The sequence below is a fragment of the Macaca nemestrina genome, chromosome 1 (assembly GCF_043159975.1).
Source record: "Macaca nemestrina isolate mMacNem1 chromosome 1, mMacNem.hap1, whole genome shotgun sequence".
Classification (NCBI taxonomy): Eukaryota; Metazoa; Chordata; class Mammalia; order Primates; family Cercopithecidae; genus Macaca; species Macaca nemestrina.
Window position 1 is genome coordinate 213,608,652 of NC_092125.1, and position 20,395 is coordinate 213,629,046.

General features: G+C 45.3%; 1 long non-coding RNA gene across 4 annotated transcripts in view; it reads left to right on the forward strand.

Annotated features, from left to right (window-relative positions):
- LOC105483091 (uncharacterized) overlaps positions 1-20,395 on the forward strand; it is a 75,085-nt gene that overhangs the window by 13,206 nt on the left and 41,484 nt on the right. For all 4 annotated transcript variants that reach the window (XR_011625224.1, XR_011625225.1, XR_011625227.1 and 1 more), the window contains one exon: positions 14,442-14,577. This is a non-coding gene — a long non-coding RNA (uncharacterized lncRNA). The remainder of the gene's footprint in view (positions 1-14,441; positions 14,578-20,395) is intronic.

Consider the following 20,395-nt stretch of genomic DNA (forward strand, 5'->3'; position numbering starts at 1 on the left):
GGATTACAGGCGTGAGCCACCAGTGGTCATTCTTTAATGCTAATTTGTAGTTTTCCTGGTGCTGCGCTTGGGTGTATAAGGAGAAAGTAATGAGATGACTTGTGTGACTATGAAGGGAACAGGGGGCGTCCAGGTCGGGGGGTGTGGCAGTGAGCGGCGGAGGGCACTGGCACTAATGGGAGGAGGAGGCAGGGAAGGCAGCATGCAGAACGCTTTGGCTGGAGAGTTGGCTGGGTGGCGAATTCGCTCCCTGTGTGACCCCGAGCAACTCCTTTCTGTTTGAGGTTTTCATCTCCCATCTGTGCGGTAAGAATAGTGGACTAGACAGCGGCTAAGGTCCCTTCCAGATTAAAAAGTCACCGCTGAATCTCACCTGAGATTTGATGTGGGGCAGCCCTAACTGGCATCAGAGGTCCAAGGGTAGTCCTGATTCTACATCTGGGTGGCCCCAAACGCAGAGGAGCAGTGACGGACGATGCCCTCTAGCGATGTGGAACTCTGCGGGGCTGGACCAGCCTGTTTTGAGCCACTGCCTGCAGCTCCTGTGGAGCCTGTGGAGTCATTTCTCCAAGTTAGAGCCTTCATTGTCTCGTGATTAATTTGGGCTTCTCACTATGACTCACGTCCTGGAATGAGCTAAGCTCAAACATGGCTTCCATTGCTCAGAGAAGGGGCTCCCCTTTCTCAAGTCCCTTCCCTGCCTCCTTCTCTGCACTGGAAAGCTCTGTAGTGAATAGAGGGCTGGACTGGGGGACGGCCAGACTTGGGATCTTAACCTGGCTCTTTTTAGCTTTGTGGCTCCAGGCAAGCTGCTAAACCTCCATCAGCCTCGGTTTCCTCATCTGTAGCATGGGGATCAATCCGCCTGCCTCCCAGGGTCCTTGAGATGATTACAAGAGGATGTCTGTGGAGGTGCCTGGTACACAGTAGGTGTTCATTGAAGGCCAGTGGATTTTGGATCAGTTGGCAGTTTCTCCAGTAATGAACCTGTTTCCTCTAGACCACTGTGTACTCTGAATAATTCTCCTTTAAGACAGAGGCCCAGATTTTCAAGGCAGTGGGCAGGATCAGGCAAGATCTGCAGCCTTGGAATAACCCCACAGCCCCACCTGTTCCCTCTCTTTGGGGCCACAACCTGGCTGGCCCTTGGTTAAATGTACAAGCTTTCAGTTCTGCAAGAGCAAATTTAAGGTACCTGGCCAGATACTCTCCTTACAGCCTCCAAGCTCTGCGATGGGGTGACTCAGGACCTAAGACTAAAGGTTTTATTTATAAATCCAAAAGTTTAAATTGTAATCAAAAAGTCATACACACACACAGTTTAAATAATAGCACAGTTCTACAAGGTTTATTACAAAATTAACTCACTCCCATTTCCCCCACCCCTTTTAGCTGATTATTTTGACATTTATATTCACGTTTCTAAATAGCATGCTTGTTTCACTACTTCTTGAATTTTCTTTATTATTATTACTTTTTTGGTTAGCTAATTGACTTATTTTGCATCAGCTTTATTGAGATATAATTGACATATCATACAATTCACACATTTAACAGGTACAATTCAGCGGGTGTTAGTATATCCACAGAGTTATTTAACCATTACTACATCAATTTTAGAGCATTTTCATCACCTCCAAAAGAAAGCCTGATCCTTTTAGCTATTATCTCCTGCCTTTGTCCCCATCCCTTGGCACCTGCTAATCTACTTTCTGTCTCTATGGATTTGCCTATTCTGGACATTTAACGTAAATGGATCATATAGTACATGGTCTTTTGTGACTGGCTGCTTTCACTTAGCATAGTTTTCTCAAGGGTTATCTAAGTTATAGCACATATTAGTTCCTTATTCCTTTTCATGGCTGAATAATATTTCATTGTCTAGATATACCACCGTTTGTTTATCCATTCATCAGTTGATGGACGTTTGGGTAGTTTCTACCTTTTGGTTAGTATGAATGATGCTGCTGTGAACATTTGTGTGCAAGTTTTTGTGTGGACATATGCTTTTATTTTTCTTGGATATGCTGGATTATGGGGGTAACTTTATGTTTAACCTTTTGAGAAACTCCCAGGCCATTTTCTACAATGGCTGCACCATTTTCCATCCCCACCAGCAATATATGAGGATTCCATTTTCTCCACATCGTTACCAACAGTGAAGTTATTCTCTGACTTTTCAATTATAGCCATCTTAGTGAGTGTGAAGTGGTATCTAATGTGGTTTTGATTTGATGGCTGATGATGCTGATTATATTTTCATGTATTTTTAGCCACAGGTAAATCTTCTTTGGAGAACAGTCTATTCAGATCCTTTGCCCATTTTTAATTTGGATTATTTGACTTTTTATTATGAGTTGTAAGAGTTCCTTCTATATCCAAGTCCCCTGTCAGACATATGGTTTGCAAACATTTTCTCCCATTTTGTGGGTTTTCTTTTCACTATCTTGATTGTATCTTTGGAAGCGCAAAAGTTTTAAATTTTGATGAAGTTCAACTTATCTATTTTTTTTCTTTTGTTGCTTGTGCTTTTGGTGTCACATACAAGAACCCATGGCCAAATCCAAGGTCATGAAGATTTATCCCTCTGTTTTCTTCTAAGAGTTTTATAATTTTGGCTCTTACATTTATTATCTTTGATCCATTTTGAGTTAACTTTTTGTGTATGGTGTAAGGTATGGGTCAAACATCATCTTTTGCATGAGGCTATCCAGTTACCTCAGCACCATTTATGGATGAGACTGTTCTTTCTCCCTTGAATGGTCTTGGCATCCTTGTCAAAAATCAATTGACCATAGCTGTATGACTTTATTTCTGGACCCTTAATTCTACTCCATTGACCTGTGTGTCTATCCTTATGCCAGTACTACACTGTTTTGACTTCTATACCTTTGTATTAAGTTTTAAAACTGGGAAATGTGGTTTCTCCAATTTTGTTTTTCTTTTTCAAGATTGTTTTCACTATTTGGTGTTCCTTGCAATTATATATAAATTTTGGGATTGGAATTTTCATTTCTATAAAAAATGCCATTGGGATTGCATTGATAGGCATTGCATTGAGTCTATAGGTCAGTGTAGGGAGTATGCTTATATTAACTATATAAGTTTGACAATCCATGAACATAGGACATCTTTTGATTTATTTAGGTCCTTTTTTATTTGACACAGTCTCGCTTTGTTATTCAGGTTGGAGTGCAGTGGTGCAATCACAGCTCACTGCAGGCTTGACTTCCCAGGCTCAAGTGGTTCTCCTACCTCAGCTTCCAGCAGAGACTACAGGCATGCACCACTACGTTGGCTATATTTTTGTGTTTTTTACATAGAGATGGGGTTTCACCATGTTACCCAGGCTGGTCTTGTACTCCTGGGCTCAAGTGTTCCACCTGCCTTTGCCTCCCAAAATGCTGGGATTACAGGTATGTGCCACTGTGCCTGGCCTATTTAGGTCTTATTTAATTTTTGTCAACAACATTTTGCACTTTTTAAAGTATAAGTTTTGTACGTCTTTAGTTAACCCTTTCCTAAATGTTTTATTCTTTTTGATGCTAATGCCAGTGGAACTGTTTTCTTTTCTTTTTTTTTTTTTTTGAGATGGAGTCTCGCTCAGTTGCCCAGGCTGGAGTGCAGTGGCGTGATCTCGGCTCACTGCAAGCTCTGCCTCCCGGGTTCACACCATTCTCCTGCCTCAGCCTCCCAAGTAGCTGAGACTACAGGCGCCTGCCGCCACGCCCAGCTAATTTTTTGCATTTTTAGTAGAGACGGGGTTTCACTGTGTTAGCCAGGATGGTCTCGATCTCCTAACCTCGTGATCCACCCGCCTCAGCCTCCCAAAGTGCTGGGATTACAGGCGTGAGCCACTGCACCCGGCTGGAACTGTTTTCTTAATTTCATTTTCAAATTGTTTATTGCAAATGTAAATAAATACAATTGATTTTTGTATATTATTTTTTCATTTATTCTTGCTTAACTTGTTCATTAGTTTTAATAGTTTTTAATGGATTCTGATCCCTTAGGATTTTCTATGTACATGATCATGTCATTCTTCAATAACTATATCTTACTTCTTCCTTTCTTTTTCTTGCCTAAGTTCCCTGGCTAGTGGTGAGCATGGATAGTCTTGTCTTGTCCCTGATCTTAGGGAAAAGCATCCAGTATTTCACCACTGAGTATGTTAGCTGTGGAGTTTTCATAGATGTCCATTATTGGGTTGAGGAGGTTCCCTAATACTCCTAATTTGTTGAGTTTTTTTTAGCACTAAAGAGTGTTGGATTCTGTCAAATTCTTTTTCTGTGTTTATTGAGATAATAATGTGATTTTAAAAAATCTATTGATATGACATCAATTTATTTTCATGTGTTAAACCAAATTTGCATTACTCTAATAAATCCCACTTTGTCATGGTATATAATTCTTTGAATACGTTGCTAGATTTGGTTCGCTAGCATTTTGTTGAGGATTTTGTGTCTATATTCATAAGACATAGAGTTTTTCGTGATACATTTGTCTGGATTTGGTATGAGGTTAATACTGAGAATGTCTTTATTTCTCCTTCCTTTTGGTGAGATAGTTTTTCAGGATATAATATTCTTGGTTGAGAGTTATCTTTAAGTACTTTGAATATGTTATCCCACTGCCTCTGGCCTCCATTGTTTCTAATAAGAAGTTAGCTGTTAATCTTATTCGGCTCCCTTGCAAGTGATGATTCCTGTTTTTTTTTTTATTTTTTTATTTTTTTCTCTTGCTGCTTTTGAGATATTTTTCTTCTTTTTGATTTTCAGCATTTTTACTACTTTGCATTACTTCTACTTGGAGTTTTTTTGAGTTTTATAAATCTGTACATTAAAGTTTTAAAAAATCAAATCAGAAAGTTTTTTTGACATTATTTCTTTGAACTTTTCCCAGTGCTTTTCTTTGTTTCCTCTCTTTCTGGCACTCCCATTATGCATATGTTGATGCACTTAATGGTGTTCCACACTTCTCTGAGACTCTGTCGATTTTTTTCATTCTTTTTTTCTGTTTCTATTCTTCAGATTGCATAATCTCTGTCAATCTATCTTCGAGTTTGCTAATTTTTATTTTTGTCGGTTCATATCTACTGTCAAGCCCTTTCAGTGAATTTTTCATTACAGTTATTGTACTTTTCAGCTCCAGAATTTCTATTTCAGAAAAATAATTTCCATCTCTTTATTTGTATTCTCTATTTGATGAGCCATTGTTATCATACCTTCCTTTACTTCTTTAAGCATGGTTTTCTTTAGCTCTTTGAAAATATTTATAATGACTACTTTGAATTCTTTCTCTGTTACATCTGACATGTGGTCATTCTCACAGGTAGCTTCTGTTGCCTGATTTTTTTTCATGCATGTCAAACTTTCTTGCTTCTATGCATGCCTCATAATTTCTTCTGTTGGAAATTGGACACTTAAAATAATATATTGTAGCAATTCTGACCTCCTTTGCAGTATAGTTTTTGAGGTCATTGTTTGAGATCTGCTCTGACCCCAGGAGGGCTCTTGTTAGCTCTCTCATTCCCTTGTTCTTTCTGGCAAACTAGTCAGTGGTCTAACTTATATCTCAAATGAATCTACCAGTCTCCTCTGAACTGTTTTCACCACAACCTCTGTTGTTTGTGAGAGTGCCCTTAGACTTTAACTTCCCCACATGCCATTGCAAATAAAGTCAGTTTTTTTTTGAGACAAGCTTCAGAACTCTCTGTTTCATGGTCTGTCTCTCCCCATGGGTGAAACATCTGGAGCTAGGGATGGGGACAGTGGCATGTGTTTCTCTGATTTAGACCCTTACTTTAGGAGCTGGGTGCTTCTTGGAGTGGGGGCTGGCTGTAACCTCTGGTCTTCTCAGCTTGCCTCACCTGGTGTGGAACCTCTGCTTTATGAATGAGCCAGGGTGAGAGTAGTTGGGGCCCAGGATTTGTCAGCTTGCCACACCCAAGTTAGAGTGGCCATCTCACTGGTGAGGGCTGGGAAGAAGAAGGGATCCCCTATCTGTCAGCCATACTCACCTAAAACTTAACATCTGCAACAGTAAACTTGGACAGGATGAGAAATGCTTGTGTCCTGTTCTTCCTGAGAGGATACTGTAGGCTTCCAACTTGGAGCTAAGGGGAGAAGGAGCCCTGTGTTATGGGCTGCACCCATCCAGAGTGGAGTTTTCATAGTGCTGTGGTGGGATGAGAGAGGGAGAGAGTGGGGATCATGGTTCAAATGTCACAGACTCTTGCTATTCTTATGGAGTTTTCATAGGTTTTCCTGAATAAACGTTTCTTTATTTGCTGTATGCTCTTAGGACCATTTCCAGGGACTTTAAATAGTGTTTTAAAAATAATTTCCAGCAGTTTCACAAGGGAACAAATCTGCAGAGAGCCTCACATTTCCATGACAGAAGCAGAACTCTAGCTGTTTGACTTTGCACTGGGGAAGATGATGATTTAGCTCTCTTTGTTCTCCTTCCCAATCCTTAACTTGCTGTCTCCATTCTCCTATCCTCCCAGTAATGCGATGACTTCTTTTCTTTCTCTGTGCAGGTTTTTGTTTTTCCTCGAGTTACTAGTTGCCTTTTTAAAAAGGTATATTTGTTTGCTTGTACTTGTAACTAATTAAGTACCTAAAACTCCTGACCAATAGTGTACATTTTCTCTCAAGACAATTAGATGCATCAGGTTTTCTATCAATTTCATCCTCTTGATGAAATCTTCCAGAGCCTCGTGATCTGCTTAAGGCTGGACTGGTTGCTTTTTACACCTGGCACACAGGTGTCATCCTAGGCTCTCTCTTTACTGTCAACCTGGAGGGTCCCTCTGTCTCTCTTTTGTGTTGGATGTTTAGTTTCCAGTATCTCATATCTTCCTCTTTCTTGTTTTATTCCCTTGTTTTGGTGGAGCATATCCTCCAGTACTTCCTGAGAAAAGATATATGGAACGTTGATTTTTTGAGACTTTGCACATCTGAAAATGTCTTTCTTCTATCTCTATCCTTGATTGGCTTTTAGGCTAGGTATAGAATTCTGGGCTGGAAATTATTTTCCTTTGGAATTTGAAAGCTCTACTTTATTACCTTCTGGCTTTCAGTATTGCTATCAGAAGGAAGCTGTTCTCTATTCCTAATCTTTTAAATGTGGAAGTTTAGAGAATCTTCTCTTTGTTCCCAGGGTAGTGACAATTCACAATAATGTGCCTTGGTGTGTCTATTTAATAGTGAAAATAGACAATAATGTGTGTATTTTCACTTACTGTGCTGGGTCCTCTGTGAGTTCTTGAAATCTAGAAAGCTGTTCTTTGGGTCTGTAAAATTTTCTTGAATGATTTTATTGATGACTCCCTCCACTCTACTTTTAAAAAATTCTTTCTAGAAGATGAAATTCGTGGACAAATCCTAATTTAAAAACACTTCTCTTCCATTTTCCGCATCTGTCACTCTAGAAGAGCTCAACCCTGCCTTCCAACTTTCCCTTTTTAATTTCTGCCATTGTATTTTCATTTTTAAAAGCTCTTTTATTTTGTTCTCTTCCTATTTTTTATGAGAATCCTATTTCAATTTCATACATGTCTTTTATTATCTCTCTGATGATATTAAGGAGGTTTTCTCCCCCCTCTCCTTGCTATTCTCTGTTATCCTCAAGTTGGTGTTTTCTCTGTGTTTTGTTCTTTATCTTTCAGATTAGAGGCTTTCTTCTGAAGTCTAGTAAACCTCAGTTATCTTGCATGCATTTTAAAATAGGAAAGTATGGGCTGATTAGAAGCTCTGAGTACATGAGTGGGTCTTGTGGGCTGTGGGCTTCCTTGTAGGATGGTGTGACTGGGCTGTTTAATTGGAGAAACTTCATGTTGATATCTCTAGGGTTTCTCTAGGTATAATATTTTCTCCTTGGTCCATTACGTTCCCCAGAGGAGACTCTTCCAGTTGTCTGTCTGGAGGGTATAATTCTGGCCATCAGTGTCCCGAGAGTAGAGTGGTTTGTCATGGTTGGGGTCTTGGCATCCAGACTGCTCGCTTTCATGGAAACTGTGTCATCAATAGAGTGCCACAGCATGCACTGAGCCCAGTGTCCCCCAGTCTAGAGGAGTCTAGTCTGGGACAATAACAGCTTCTTAAACAGCCTTCCAAAGGCTCCTCTTTATTGTAACTTCTCCTTCACCTCAGCTTCCAGAGGTAACTGGTGCTGCCAAACCCTGAACCTTTGGGGGACTTTTCTTTCTGATGCATTTTTCTCATTCATTTATTTTCCAGCTCCTGAAATTTCGTTGTTATTGTCCTCTCTCTTCTTCTCCCATCCTGTGGGTTCATTCCCTCAGACGTTTAAAGAAATCTCATTACTGTTATTTGAGCACCCAAGGGATGACTTTAGCATTGCGGTGGCTGTGCATGTTCAAGCCGCCATCTTGATGTGGACATCCTCTCTTCTCGTTGGCTTCTGCATCCCAGCATGGCAGCTCCACGCTTCCAGTTGCTCAGGTCAAAACTCTGGTGCCATCCTTGACTCTTCATTTTCTTTTATACTTCACATTCAATGTCTCAGCAAATGTAGTGAGCTGTACCTTCAAAATCTATTTGGAATTCACCACCTCCACTGTGACCACCCAGGACCAAGCCGACATTGTCTCTTACTTGGACATCGCCACAGTCTCCTCACTGACCTCCCTCTTTCTCTCTTTGTATTTAGCACAGCAGTGTGTTCTATCTGTGATACTCTGTCACTCCTCTTCCTAAAGCTCCCCTGTGGCTCGATTTTACTCTGAATGACAGCCCAAATCCCAGTGAAGGCCAAGGCCCTGTGTGATCCAGCTCTACACACCTTCCCAGGCACACTGGCCTCCTGGCCACCTGACTGCACACAGGCAAGATCCCTCTCTCTCCCCTTTGTATGGGACACTCTTCCTCCAGATATCTGTGGGGCTCACTTCCTCATCTCCTTCAGGACGCTTGTGATGCATCCTTGACCCTCTCATCTAAAAGTAAACCCTTCCTCACTCTGGGGCCTGCCTCCCTTCCTTATCCTACTTCATCTTTCTCTGTAGCAACTCTGGGTGTTAGACATATATTTTGTTCTCTGTGGTATCCCCAGCACCTAGAACAGTGCTTGGCATGCACATAGTAGGTGCTCAACAAATATGTGTTGCCTGCAGGCATGAATGAATGATTGCTTGGCCTTGGTTCAGGTTCTGGAGCTGAACTGGTTCCAGCTAGGAGCTCTGGGTCTACCAGCCCTCCCCTTAATTAATTAATTAATCCATGTTTCCATCCATGCACTATTATTGTTGTTTTGAGGATTAAGATTGCACAGCTAGAAAGTGGGAGAGAGGGGATTTGGCCTCGGCTTGTCTGACTCCAAAGCCCTGGCTGCTGCCCAGTTTGTTGAAAGGAGGACCTTTGAAAGGCCCAAGGAATAAGACCCAGTTCCCTGGCTTGGGGTCAGAAGTTAGAACAGAACCTGGCCTCAGGTGGCCCTTGCTCCTAGGGTTCCCCTTGCTGGAAGGGCATTCCCTTGACAAAGTCCTGCAAGGTCCAGCTCCAGGATGTCACCTCAGGGAAGTTCCCCAGGACCAGGGCACAGTCAGCTGCTGCTTGCATGCTGTGTCAGAGCCATGAGTGTCCTTCTGTCAGGGACACTTCCGTCAATCAGGTTTCCATCAGGTTTCTTGCAAATGGCTGCTGCTCTCTGTCCACCATTAACTGTGAGCTCTTCCAGGACAGGGACTGCGTCTTGTTCAGCTCAGTGTCCCAAGAGCCCTTGCAAGGCCTGCAGCCCAGGAGGCCCTAGAGGAGCAGATGATACAGGCCAGGGGAGTGGTTCGTGTGCAGGCTTGAATGGGGAATCAAGCTCTGCCACCCACCAGCTGCGGAACCTGCGGAAGCTCCTCCATGCTGTGGGTCTCAATTCGCTTATCTAAATAATGTAGAGAAAAACAGTCTGCCTTTCCATGAGGATATAATGAATTAATGGGTGTGATCATTTGCACAGTGCCAGGTGCAGAGTAGGCATGCATCAAAAATGGCTGTGACTCTGAGCCAGGCCTCCCCGGCCCTGGTCTCCTCCCTCTGTGCTCCCCCAGCAGTGGGTGCTTCCATTTGACTTCCTTCTGGTGCCCTGGGCAGCTGGGTAATGAGTTCCTGGTCCACCAGCTTAGTCCTCTGCCATTAAGGGATTGGCCTATCTACATTCAGTGTTGGCCTCTAAACAGCCTGGCCCTGACACATCGTGCCCTTGCCTGCTGGCCCAGCTGGGGACAGTCATCACTGGGGCAACTGAGGCTTCCTTGGTGCAGCCATGGGACAGTAGCCATCAAGTGAAGAGCAGCGCTTGGGGTCCTTGCAGGAAAGAGATACGGCAGGAGGCAAAGGCTGGCGGGGTGACGGGGCAGGGCTGTCGGGGGAAGAGGAGGGCTGATCGGGGGCCTGCCCTGAGGATTTGGGGGAAGTCTGTCTTTTTGTTGTGTCTTTAGAAAGTCAGAAAGAGATTTCTGTAATCAAGACACATCGATTTCCAATGCCGGTCCTCTTTGGGAGATTGTCAGCTCCAGTTAAAGTCAAGGTGGGAGGAACCCCCCCCAACCTTCTTCCTTGAAGCCTTGAGATTTGGGGCTGGAGGGCTGGAGTGGGTGCTCTGACCTGATAGATACCCCGATAGTACTTATCTTCTGCATTGTAATTAATTGTTCAACACCTGACTTTCCTCCAAGAGGATGTTAGAATTAGATTAACTCAACTTTGTGCCCTGCTTGCGTCCAGCATAGTGCCTGCTGCATAAGTATAATTATAATATTAATAGTTATCTTTTAATGAGCACTTACACCAACCCTGAGGTAGATTCTATTATTATCCCTGTTTTTGAATGAAGAAACAGGCTGAGAGAGGTAAAGGGCTCCAGTCACAGTCACACCTTTAGAGATGGCACAGCTGAGCGGTGACCTCTCTAAGGCTTGTGTTCTGAACTCTGTGACCCTCTGCCATATTGAGTGAGGGTTTGCTGAATGACTGACAGTGATGACCTGTGGTGATGCGTGGTTGTGTCAACAGTAAAGGATTTGAACAGCTCACTTCTGCCAGCCGCAGCTTTTGTCAGGGACAGGAAGGGAGAGTGTGACCTGGGCCAACCCAGTGGTGGCTGGGCTCAGGCTTGGAGACCTACTAGAGATTCAGATGAGAAGGTGGAGACTAGAATGCCCAGGCTCTTTTGCAGCCTCCTTTTTGGAATGCTAAAGTCTGGTCTCCAAGGCAAAGTGTTCTTCTGGCCCCTATTTGAGCCCTTCCTGTAGTGGAGAAGCCATCCTTTTCGGGGATAGCTAACATTATTAGAAAACTCCTCCTCTCTGGGCGCGGTGGGTCACACCTGTAATTCCAGCCCTTTGGGAGGCCGAACCTCCCACTTGAGGTTGGGAATTTGAGACCAGTCTGACCAACATGGTGAAACCCTGTCTCTACTGAAAATCCAAAAATTAGCTGGGTGTGGCAGTGCGCGCCTGTAGTTCCAGCTACTTGGGAGGCTGAGGCAGGAGAATGGCTTGAACCCAGGAGGCAGAGCTTGCAGTGAGCCGAGATCACACCACTGCATTCCAGCCCGGGTGACAGAGCAAGACTCCATCTCAAAAAAGAAAAAAAGAAAACAACTCCTCCTTTCCAGTCCTTACTTTCTTGCTTTGTTCTTGTTTCTCCCCTTGGGAATCCTGTAGATTGAGTGGAGTTTACATATTTGTTGAATGGATAATATAAAGATACCATTTTGGACCTTGGGGGAGTTTAATACACACGAACCTCACATCCCCACCGCTGCCACCAAGTTTCCCCTATTGTTAACATCATACATGACCACAGTGCATTTGTTCAGACTAAGAAACCAACATTGGCACGTCACCCTTAACTATATTCCATTATTTGGATTTTTCCAGTTTTTCCACTAATGTTTTCTGCTCCAAGGTCCAACCCAGGATCCCACATCACATTTAGTCTTCATGTCTCCTTAGTGTCCCCTGGTCTGTGACAGTTTTTCAGTCCTCCCTTGGTTTTTATGACCTTGACGGTTTTGAGTATTGGGCCAGGTGTTTTGTAGAATGTCCCCCGGTTTGGGGATGTCTGATGTTTTCTTCTGACTAGATTGGGCTTATGGGCTGCTGAAAAGCGTGTCAAAGGGGTGGAGTGCCGTCTCATATGATATTGGAAATGCATGATATCATGCATGATATCACACGACATCACTGACGATGTCAACCTTGACTGCTTGGTGAAGGCGGTGTTTGCCAGTTCTCTCCACTATAAAGTTAAAGTCCTAACATTTAAGTACTTAACATGCACCAAATCCTATTATAGGCCTTAGCTCATTTAACCCTGACAACCACCTTTGGAGGAAGATACTCTTACCTTGTCCATTTCACAGTTGCGGAAACTGAGGAATGAAAAGTCAAAGTCACTTTTCTTTTGATTGTGCAGGTTGATAGAGCTGGTGAATCTTGATCCCAGCAACCTGGCTGTAGGGCCCATGTTTAACCACCACACTGTATGTCTGCCCTGGGCTAAGCACTCTCGTTGTCTACCTGGATTCCTGCAATGGTCCCCTCTTTGTCTCCCCTGTGACCTCATTTCCTACCCATCTCTCCTTGGTCACTCTGCTCCAGCCACACTGGCTGATCAGAGCAAACTATTTGTGTCTAATTACATTAAATTGCATTATATTTTTACTGCTTTCCCCAAGGGCATCACCTGATTTCTGTCTGTTTATTTCTTTCAGATCAATTAGGCCACTAAGATACTTATATGTAAAAAGATGCTGTTTACATACATGCATACATGCCAGGTGCACTGCTCCCCCAGGGCCTTTGCACCTGCTTCCCCTTTGTTCAGAATGTTCTGTATCATCCAGGTGGTTTGTTTGGTTTGTTTATCCTCCCTTGGGGCTTTGCTGAAATATTGTCTTCTCAGCAAAGCCTTCCTTGATCATTTTCTTTAAAATCTTAACCCTTGTCTCCCAGTACTCCCTAGCACCCCCCAACTCCTTATTTTTTCCATAGCACTTACCAGCCTCTGAACATTTTCTTTGCTTAACTTATTTCTTGATTGACTGTCTGTCTTCCTTAGAATGTAAGCCCCATGGGGACAAAGATTTTGGTCTGTCTTGTTCACAGCTGTGTCCCCAGTGCCTGGCACAGAGCAGGTGTCCTGTAACATTTGTGCCCGAATGCCCTGAACTTGCTTGTCTCCAGGATTCCTCCACTGTTGTGTGCTTAATGAGAAATCCCAAAGACAGAATCCCACAGTGTGCTGTGAGAGACCTCCTCAGGCTGACATGGGTTCATTTATCAGCATCTTTTGAACTGGGTCATTTGACAGATTACAGGTCTTCTTAATAATCCACTCCCGCAGCCCTGACATGTAGGCTCCAACAGGAAGGAAAGTGGGGCGGTTTTGTTCACTTTCATGAACAAAATATAGTTAATAAATACATTGCCTTGCACACACGAAATGCTCAAAAGATGTTTGTTGGAAAAACCACTGAAACGGGCCAGCAGTGAATGACATGACCTTCTCTAAAAAACATCTACACACCATCTCATTTCCTGAGGTTGCTTGCCAATCCCCATAGCTTCTTTCTTGAGGGCAGCACAGACAGGAGTGTAACCTTGGCCTTAGGAACATCCATTTAGCAAAATGTCTCTATACATGCACAGACACACACACACACACACACGCACACGCACATGCACGCACATGCACACGCACACACATGCACACACACGCACACACACACACGCACATGCACGCACACACACGCACACACACAAGCACATGCACCCACACACACACGTGCACACACACACGCACGCACACACATGCACACACACACACGCACACACACGCACGCACGCGCACACACACAGAAATGAACAGAGAGAAATCAGGTGAGGCTCTTGGGGAAAGCAGTGAAAATATTATGCAATTTAATGTAATTAGACACAAATAGTTTGCCCTGATCAGAGACTCTGGGGAAACTGTGGTGAGTCTGGTGGAGTGTCGGGGGGAGTTACAAACCAGAGATCCTTCTCCCACCCCAGTAGAGGTCACACGGAAAACTGGGGCTCCAGATGCCTCTAAAACCAATACTTGTTGGTATCCTCTACATGCCAGGAGCTTTACACCAAAATACCTCATTTCATCCTCACCATGGGCATTTCTTTTGCAGTAAAGGCAACTGAGGCCCACGGAGGTACAGTGAATTGCCAATATTGTAGAGCTGGTCATGGGAGAGCTGGGTCATGGATCCGGCCTGTCTGTCTTCTCCCTGTTCACCCCTTCTCTGGCCTTAGCCTGAGCTGCCCTCTCCTGGGTTGAGGCCTGCACTCTTATGTGGAAGAGGTTAGCAAGTTCAGATCATGCCCAGGGACGGGGGATGGACTCCATGACCTCTCAGGCACCTCTCGTGTTTCCCTCTTTCCCCAGAATCCCTTCTGGGTCTTTGATTCCTGGGTCAGATGCCTCAAGATGGCTGCGTGGGAAGCCCCGTGCCATGACGTGAGCTGTGATCCCAGCCAGAGCGGCTGCATCAGAGAGAGAGGCTGGGGACACAGGAGGACAGGTGGGTGAGAAGCCAGGCAGAGACACATTCTGGATTTGTGCATGTCAACCTTGGCTCTGGAGATGAAATGCCTTTTAATTTCATCATCCGCTTTTCTTTTTTCCCTCTGTGATGCTGTCTGGTGCCAGGAGGCCCTTGGCCACAGGATGCGTGTTTAACAAATCCATTAAAGCCTTTTATTTGTCTCTTGCTTGCTCCCTGGAGCTCGGCTGGCCTGGGAGACATTATCTCATTCACACTTCTCACCTAGGTGCAGGGTAGGGTGTGGTTGGCATCAAGAGCAGGGCTGGCTGAGTGGCTGGGAAAGTCAAGGGCCAGGGAGGCCTGCCCTGGGTGACCTGCTCATAAGGAGTGACAGATGGTGCCCGGGGCAGCATCCTGAGACCTGGGCACCGGTCCCAGCTCACCACCAGCTCTCAGCTGGATCTTAGGCAATCCTTGGACATGCTGGATCTTCATTTTTCTTCTGTGAAGTAGCAGGATTAGACTAGGTCATTGGGTTCTGTCTGTATGTCTATCTGTCTGTCTAATGTTTCTTGGCAGAAAAATCCAATTCTCCAAGTGGGATTGGCTACAAAAGTCTCATCTTGGACAGCTCTGCCAATGCTCTCTGCCCTCTGTGATTTTAAAGATGACGGGCTTGTTTCTGCCTTGGGGCCTCTGCACTGGTCTTTTCTTTGTCGTGATTATCCTTCCCTTAGCATGTGCTGTGCATCGCTGGCCCTCATCTTGCCATTCAGGGGTCAGCTGAGCTGTTACTTTTTCAGGGAGCCTTTCCCAGCCAGACCATCTAATGGTATCATGAGCACTCCACCGCATTCTGTATCTTACTGCCTTCCTACTGTGTCCTCAGCACTTACCAGCTTTTGACATTTTCTTGTGTCTTTATTTGTTAGTATGTTTCTTGTCTATTTTCCCCAGTAGCTTGCAAGTTTCATGAGGCTAGAGGTTTAGTTTCTTTGTTCACTGTCTTATTGATAGAAGCTGATACAGTGAAGGTGCTCGGTAAACAGCTGATGAATGGATGCATGCATGAATGAATGAATGGCCGACTAAGACAGATCAAGGTGAGGCCGCTCTGAGCTGGAGCAGGTGTAGAGGGCTGTGGCCCTGCTGGCTGGACCATCCCTCAGGACCACCCTCCTCCTTTAGTCTTTAAGGCCCCACACTCATCAGGGTGTCACAAAACCAAGTTTGAAAACCACTGGTTTGAGAAACTACCTTTTGGGTAACCATGCTCACTACCTGGGTGACAGGATCAATCATATCTGAAACCTCAGCATCACGCAATATACTCATATAACGAACCTGCACATGTACCCCTTGAATCTAAAATAAGAGTTGAAATTAAAAAAGAAAAAACAACGCTAGACTTAATCACCTCTAAGACTCCTTGCAGCTCTGACAACCCATAGCTAACTCTAAAAACAGTGGTACAGACAAGAAGTTCTGGGGTTTCAGAGAAGGGCAAGGTCAGTAATGGCTTCAGTAGTCTCCAAATAGGTGGCCCCTAAACTGGCTTGGAGATTTAGAGATGGGGCCAAGAGCCCTTGAGGAGGAAGAGAGGAGAAGCAAAGGTTTGGGAGGGCAGGAATTTGGGACAATTTCGCACAACCGTCAGGAGTCGGGGGAAACTGAGTGTTGGACAAAGCCAGATATCAGGGGGCCTTGAATGCTCAGGTGAGATGACTGTGCCTGATGGGCAACACGTGGGAGCAGGCACGGATGCTTTGGGCGGAGCAGGCACGGATGCTTTGGGCAGAGCAGTGAAGTCACCAGGGCCTTGCATTTGGACAATGAGGTGGAAAGGGCAGGAGTGGAGGCTGAGTGATAACGAGGCCTGGACCAGGGCAGTGGGGACAGTGGGAGGGATGGGATCCAGGTGAGAAAAACGAAGAATGGAGCCAACTGGGCAGCGAATTAACGTGGTGGGGAAGGAAAAGAGAAGAATCTAAGATAGTGCTGAGGTTTCCTACCCAGGTTGGGGGACGGTGCCCTTGGTCAGGAGTTGTTGAGTGACTGCCATCAGGGATGATCGGGGAAGGGTGGACTTGCAGACAGGAAGCTCCTCCAGCCCCAGGCAGGGAGGGCGAGGCTTCCCAACTCAGCCACGTCCCACCTCGGGCTGCTTGGGTAAAGAGGAGCTTTCGCTGAGCGCCAGGAGGTCCTCCAGTTTCACTCCCTCCCAAGGGCCCCGGGATTGATGTGCTAGTGGTCACACAGGAGCCTTGGCAGAGAGCAGGGATGAGTCAGGGGCAAGTCATCCCCACTGCAGAGAATAAGACACAGCATGGAGTGCCGCAGGGATGCCTGGGCCAGGGGAGCCACCCTTGGCTCTGAGGCCCAGCATGTGATGAGACACATCTGTGATGCTCTGCGTTTCCAAGGGATCAGGACAAGGCCTTCATCTGCTCACTCCGCAGGTCATCCCTGCTGACTGTTTTCTCCAACACAAGCCCTGAGCACTCCTTAATCCTTGCGGTTCAGACAGAAAGCCAGTTCCCAGGAAGAATCAATTCAAGAGGGAGAGAAGAATTTAAGGGCCTGCTCTCGCTATCCAGGGGCACGTTTTAGGATTTGGAGGTGCATGCCTGGGGAGACTGACAGGAATGGAGGGGAGTCTTTGGATCTCTGGGGTGTGCCCTGGACCTTGGGGAAAGTATTCTGGAATTTGAGGACAGATTTTGGAATTCCAGGCTTGTTGCAGCCCTCTGGGCTGGGTTTCAGAATTCTCAGGGATGTTTGGGAAGCCCAGAGTGTATTCTAGCTTTCTGAGACATATTTTAGAACACTTGGGGGCCTGCTGGAGTCCTGGGCTGGCTCCCCATCGTTCACCTCCTTGGGCTTGTCTTGTCAGCTGTGATCTGCTGGCACACATGGTTACAGGGAGGCAGTTACTATGGCAACAGTAACCATGAGGTGTATCAACTCCCAGAATTTACTCTGAGCCTGTGACATTTTAGCTGGTGAAGAATCGCAATTAGCTCCTGAGAGTCTGATGAACAGGGATTCCTGCCAACCCTTTCCCCCAGCCTTAAATAACCTCCTTTAGACCCATAGATTCTGGCTACCCAATTCTCCCTTGGGCAAATGAATATTCAAAAGCAGCCAAAAAGCATATTCAAATCTTATAAACTTCCACCTGCCTCACTCCATTTAAATGCAACTGCATCTTCTGTTTTGCCCCATTTATCTGCCAGGAAAGTAAAGGGTAATTCCAGGAGCTGAGAATAAATGCTTTTCTCAAGTTGCTTTACTATCCTAAGTGGGGTAAGGGAGGGGTGAGGCTGGCCTCCTCTCTCCTATAAATCAGGCCCCTCAGACAAATCTCACAGAATCCTAAAATGCTGGAGTGAATCTGCTGGAACTGTGGACCAGGGAAGGGAAGTGACACCAGGTACGTTCAGAGCCAGGCCTGGGCTCGCCTCCTCTTCTCCCCAGTGGCGGTTTTCTTAGCCAGGAGGACAGGGCCCCTCCTACCGGCTTCCCCTGGCAGAAAAGAAAGAGTAGGCTTTCTTGCCTGAGCCCCTGTATCTGTCTACAAAGAAGTGTGAAGAACTGTCCAGAAGCACCAGGGCTTTACAGATGAGGAAACTGAGGCCCAGAGGTGTCCCTCCGATGGTTGGTTAGTGGCAGGGCAGGGACCTGAACTTCAGACTCCCGGTTCTGAGTGCAGATCCCCTTTTATAATACTCACATTTTCTACCATGTACTATTTGTTAATGTATTCTATTCATGTATTCATGTATTCATTCACTCTATTCATGTATTCATACATGACTAGAGATCTGTCCATCCATCCATCCGTCCGTCCGTCCGTCCATCCATCCATCCATCCACCCACCCGTCCATCCATCCATCCACCCACCCAGAAGGATGTTAAGTATCTGCTGAATGGCCTGCACCACCTTGGGCCTGAGCATGGTAAGAAGCTCATAGTCGTGTCTCCTGGGCCTCTTATTTATGCTCCAGGCAATCTGGTCCACCCAACCTCATTCATCTCCCTTTCTGCCAAACAGACAATCTCCCATCCAGTCTACACATGCCCACCTCCCTACCCCACTCCCACCACACTGAGTTCCTTCTGGTCTCTGCCGTTTTGCTCATAATGTCTCCCTGCAGAGAATGCCCCTGTACCCCACAACTTATCCAAACCCTACGTATTCGCTAAGGCTCCCAGAAAAAGCTCCCCATCCTCTGGGAGCCTTCCTACCCACCCAGGCCGTGGGAACCCTCCTTTTCTGTGACTCTTTGACTAGGAACCGCACACACCAGCCCCTGTTTCTGACTGGTTTTGTGCCAGTACACTCCCTGAGAGCAGGCCCTGCGCTATTTTATTATGAGCATCGCTGTTGGTATATTTTGTAGGAGCTTTTCTTCAACCCTCATAGGTTCTTGGAAAGAACTGCTGTTACAAAAGACAGCTTAACAAGAGAAAACAAACCAAAGTTTATTAACATGGATATTTCATATCCATATGGGAGACAGCCAGGGAATGAGTAGTTCTCAGAGAGCTGGTTTGAATTCCAGCTCATAGAACATCTTCAATAAAGAGCAGTCAATTTCTAGAGAAGTGACAAGACAGAGGAAAAGAACTTTGAGTCTCCAGGGGCCGCAACTTGGGGGAAGGTAATAGTTGGCAGATCAAGGTTAGTAAAGCACGTTAGTGTCCATCCCTCTGGTATCACCTCCAGGTGATAGGCATCTACAGTTGTCTTCAATAGTTAACCTTTGTCCTTCCTGGTAGAAGGGGGTCAGGATACCTTTTGTCTTTGTAAATCTGTGTTCTGCTTTTGGGCCAATGGAGGGAGGGCCGAGAGTTTGCCAAGAGTTTTCCTATATCTGCTTTTCTTTTTAAGACAGGGTCTCACTCTGTTGCTCAGGCTGGAGTGCAGTGGCATCATCGCAGTTCACTGCAGCCTCCGCCTTGCTTAAGGAAACCTCCTCTCTTAGCCTCTCAAATCACAGGTGTGCATCATCATGCTTGGCTTATTTATTTCTTTTTCCATTTTTTTTCTTTAATTTTTACGTTCAGGGGTATTACGTGTGCAGGATGTGCAGGTTTGTTACATAGGTAAACGTGTGCCATGGTGGTTTGCTGCCCAGATCATCCCATCACCTGGGTATAAAGCCCAGCATCCATGAGCTATTCTTCCTGATGCTCTCCCTCTCCCCACACCCTACCCTCCGACAGGCCCCAGTGTGTGTTGTTCCCCTCCTTGTGGCCATGTGACCTCCCACATATAAGTGAGAACATGTGGTGTTTGGTTTTGTGTCCCTGCATTAGTTTTCTGAGGATAATGGCTTCCAACCAACTCCATCCATGTCTCTGCAAAGGATATGATCTCATTCCTTTTTATGGCTGCATAGTATTCCATGGGGTATATGTACCACATTTTCTTTATCCAGTCTACCATTGATGGGCATTTAGGTTGATTCCACGTCTTTGCTATTGTGAATAGTGCTGCAGTGAACATACACGTGCATGTATCTTTATAATAGAATGATTTCTATTCCTTTGGGTATATACCCAGTAATGGGATTGCTGGGTCAAAGAGTATTTTGGCCTCTAGGTCTATCAGGAATCTCCACACTGTTTTCCATAATGGTTGAATTAATTTACACTCCCACCAACAGTGTAAAAATAATCCTTTTTCTCTGCAACCTCACCAGCATCTGTTGTTTTTTGACTTTTTAATAATAGCCATTCTGACTGGCGTGAGACAGTGTCTCATTTTGGTTTTGATTGGCATTCTCTAATGATCAGTGATGTTGAGCTTTTTAAAAATGTTTCTTGGCAGCATGAATGTCTTCTTTT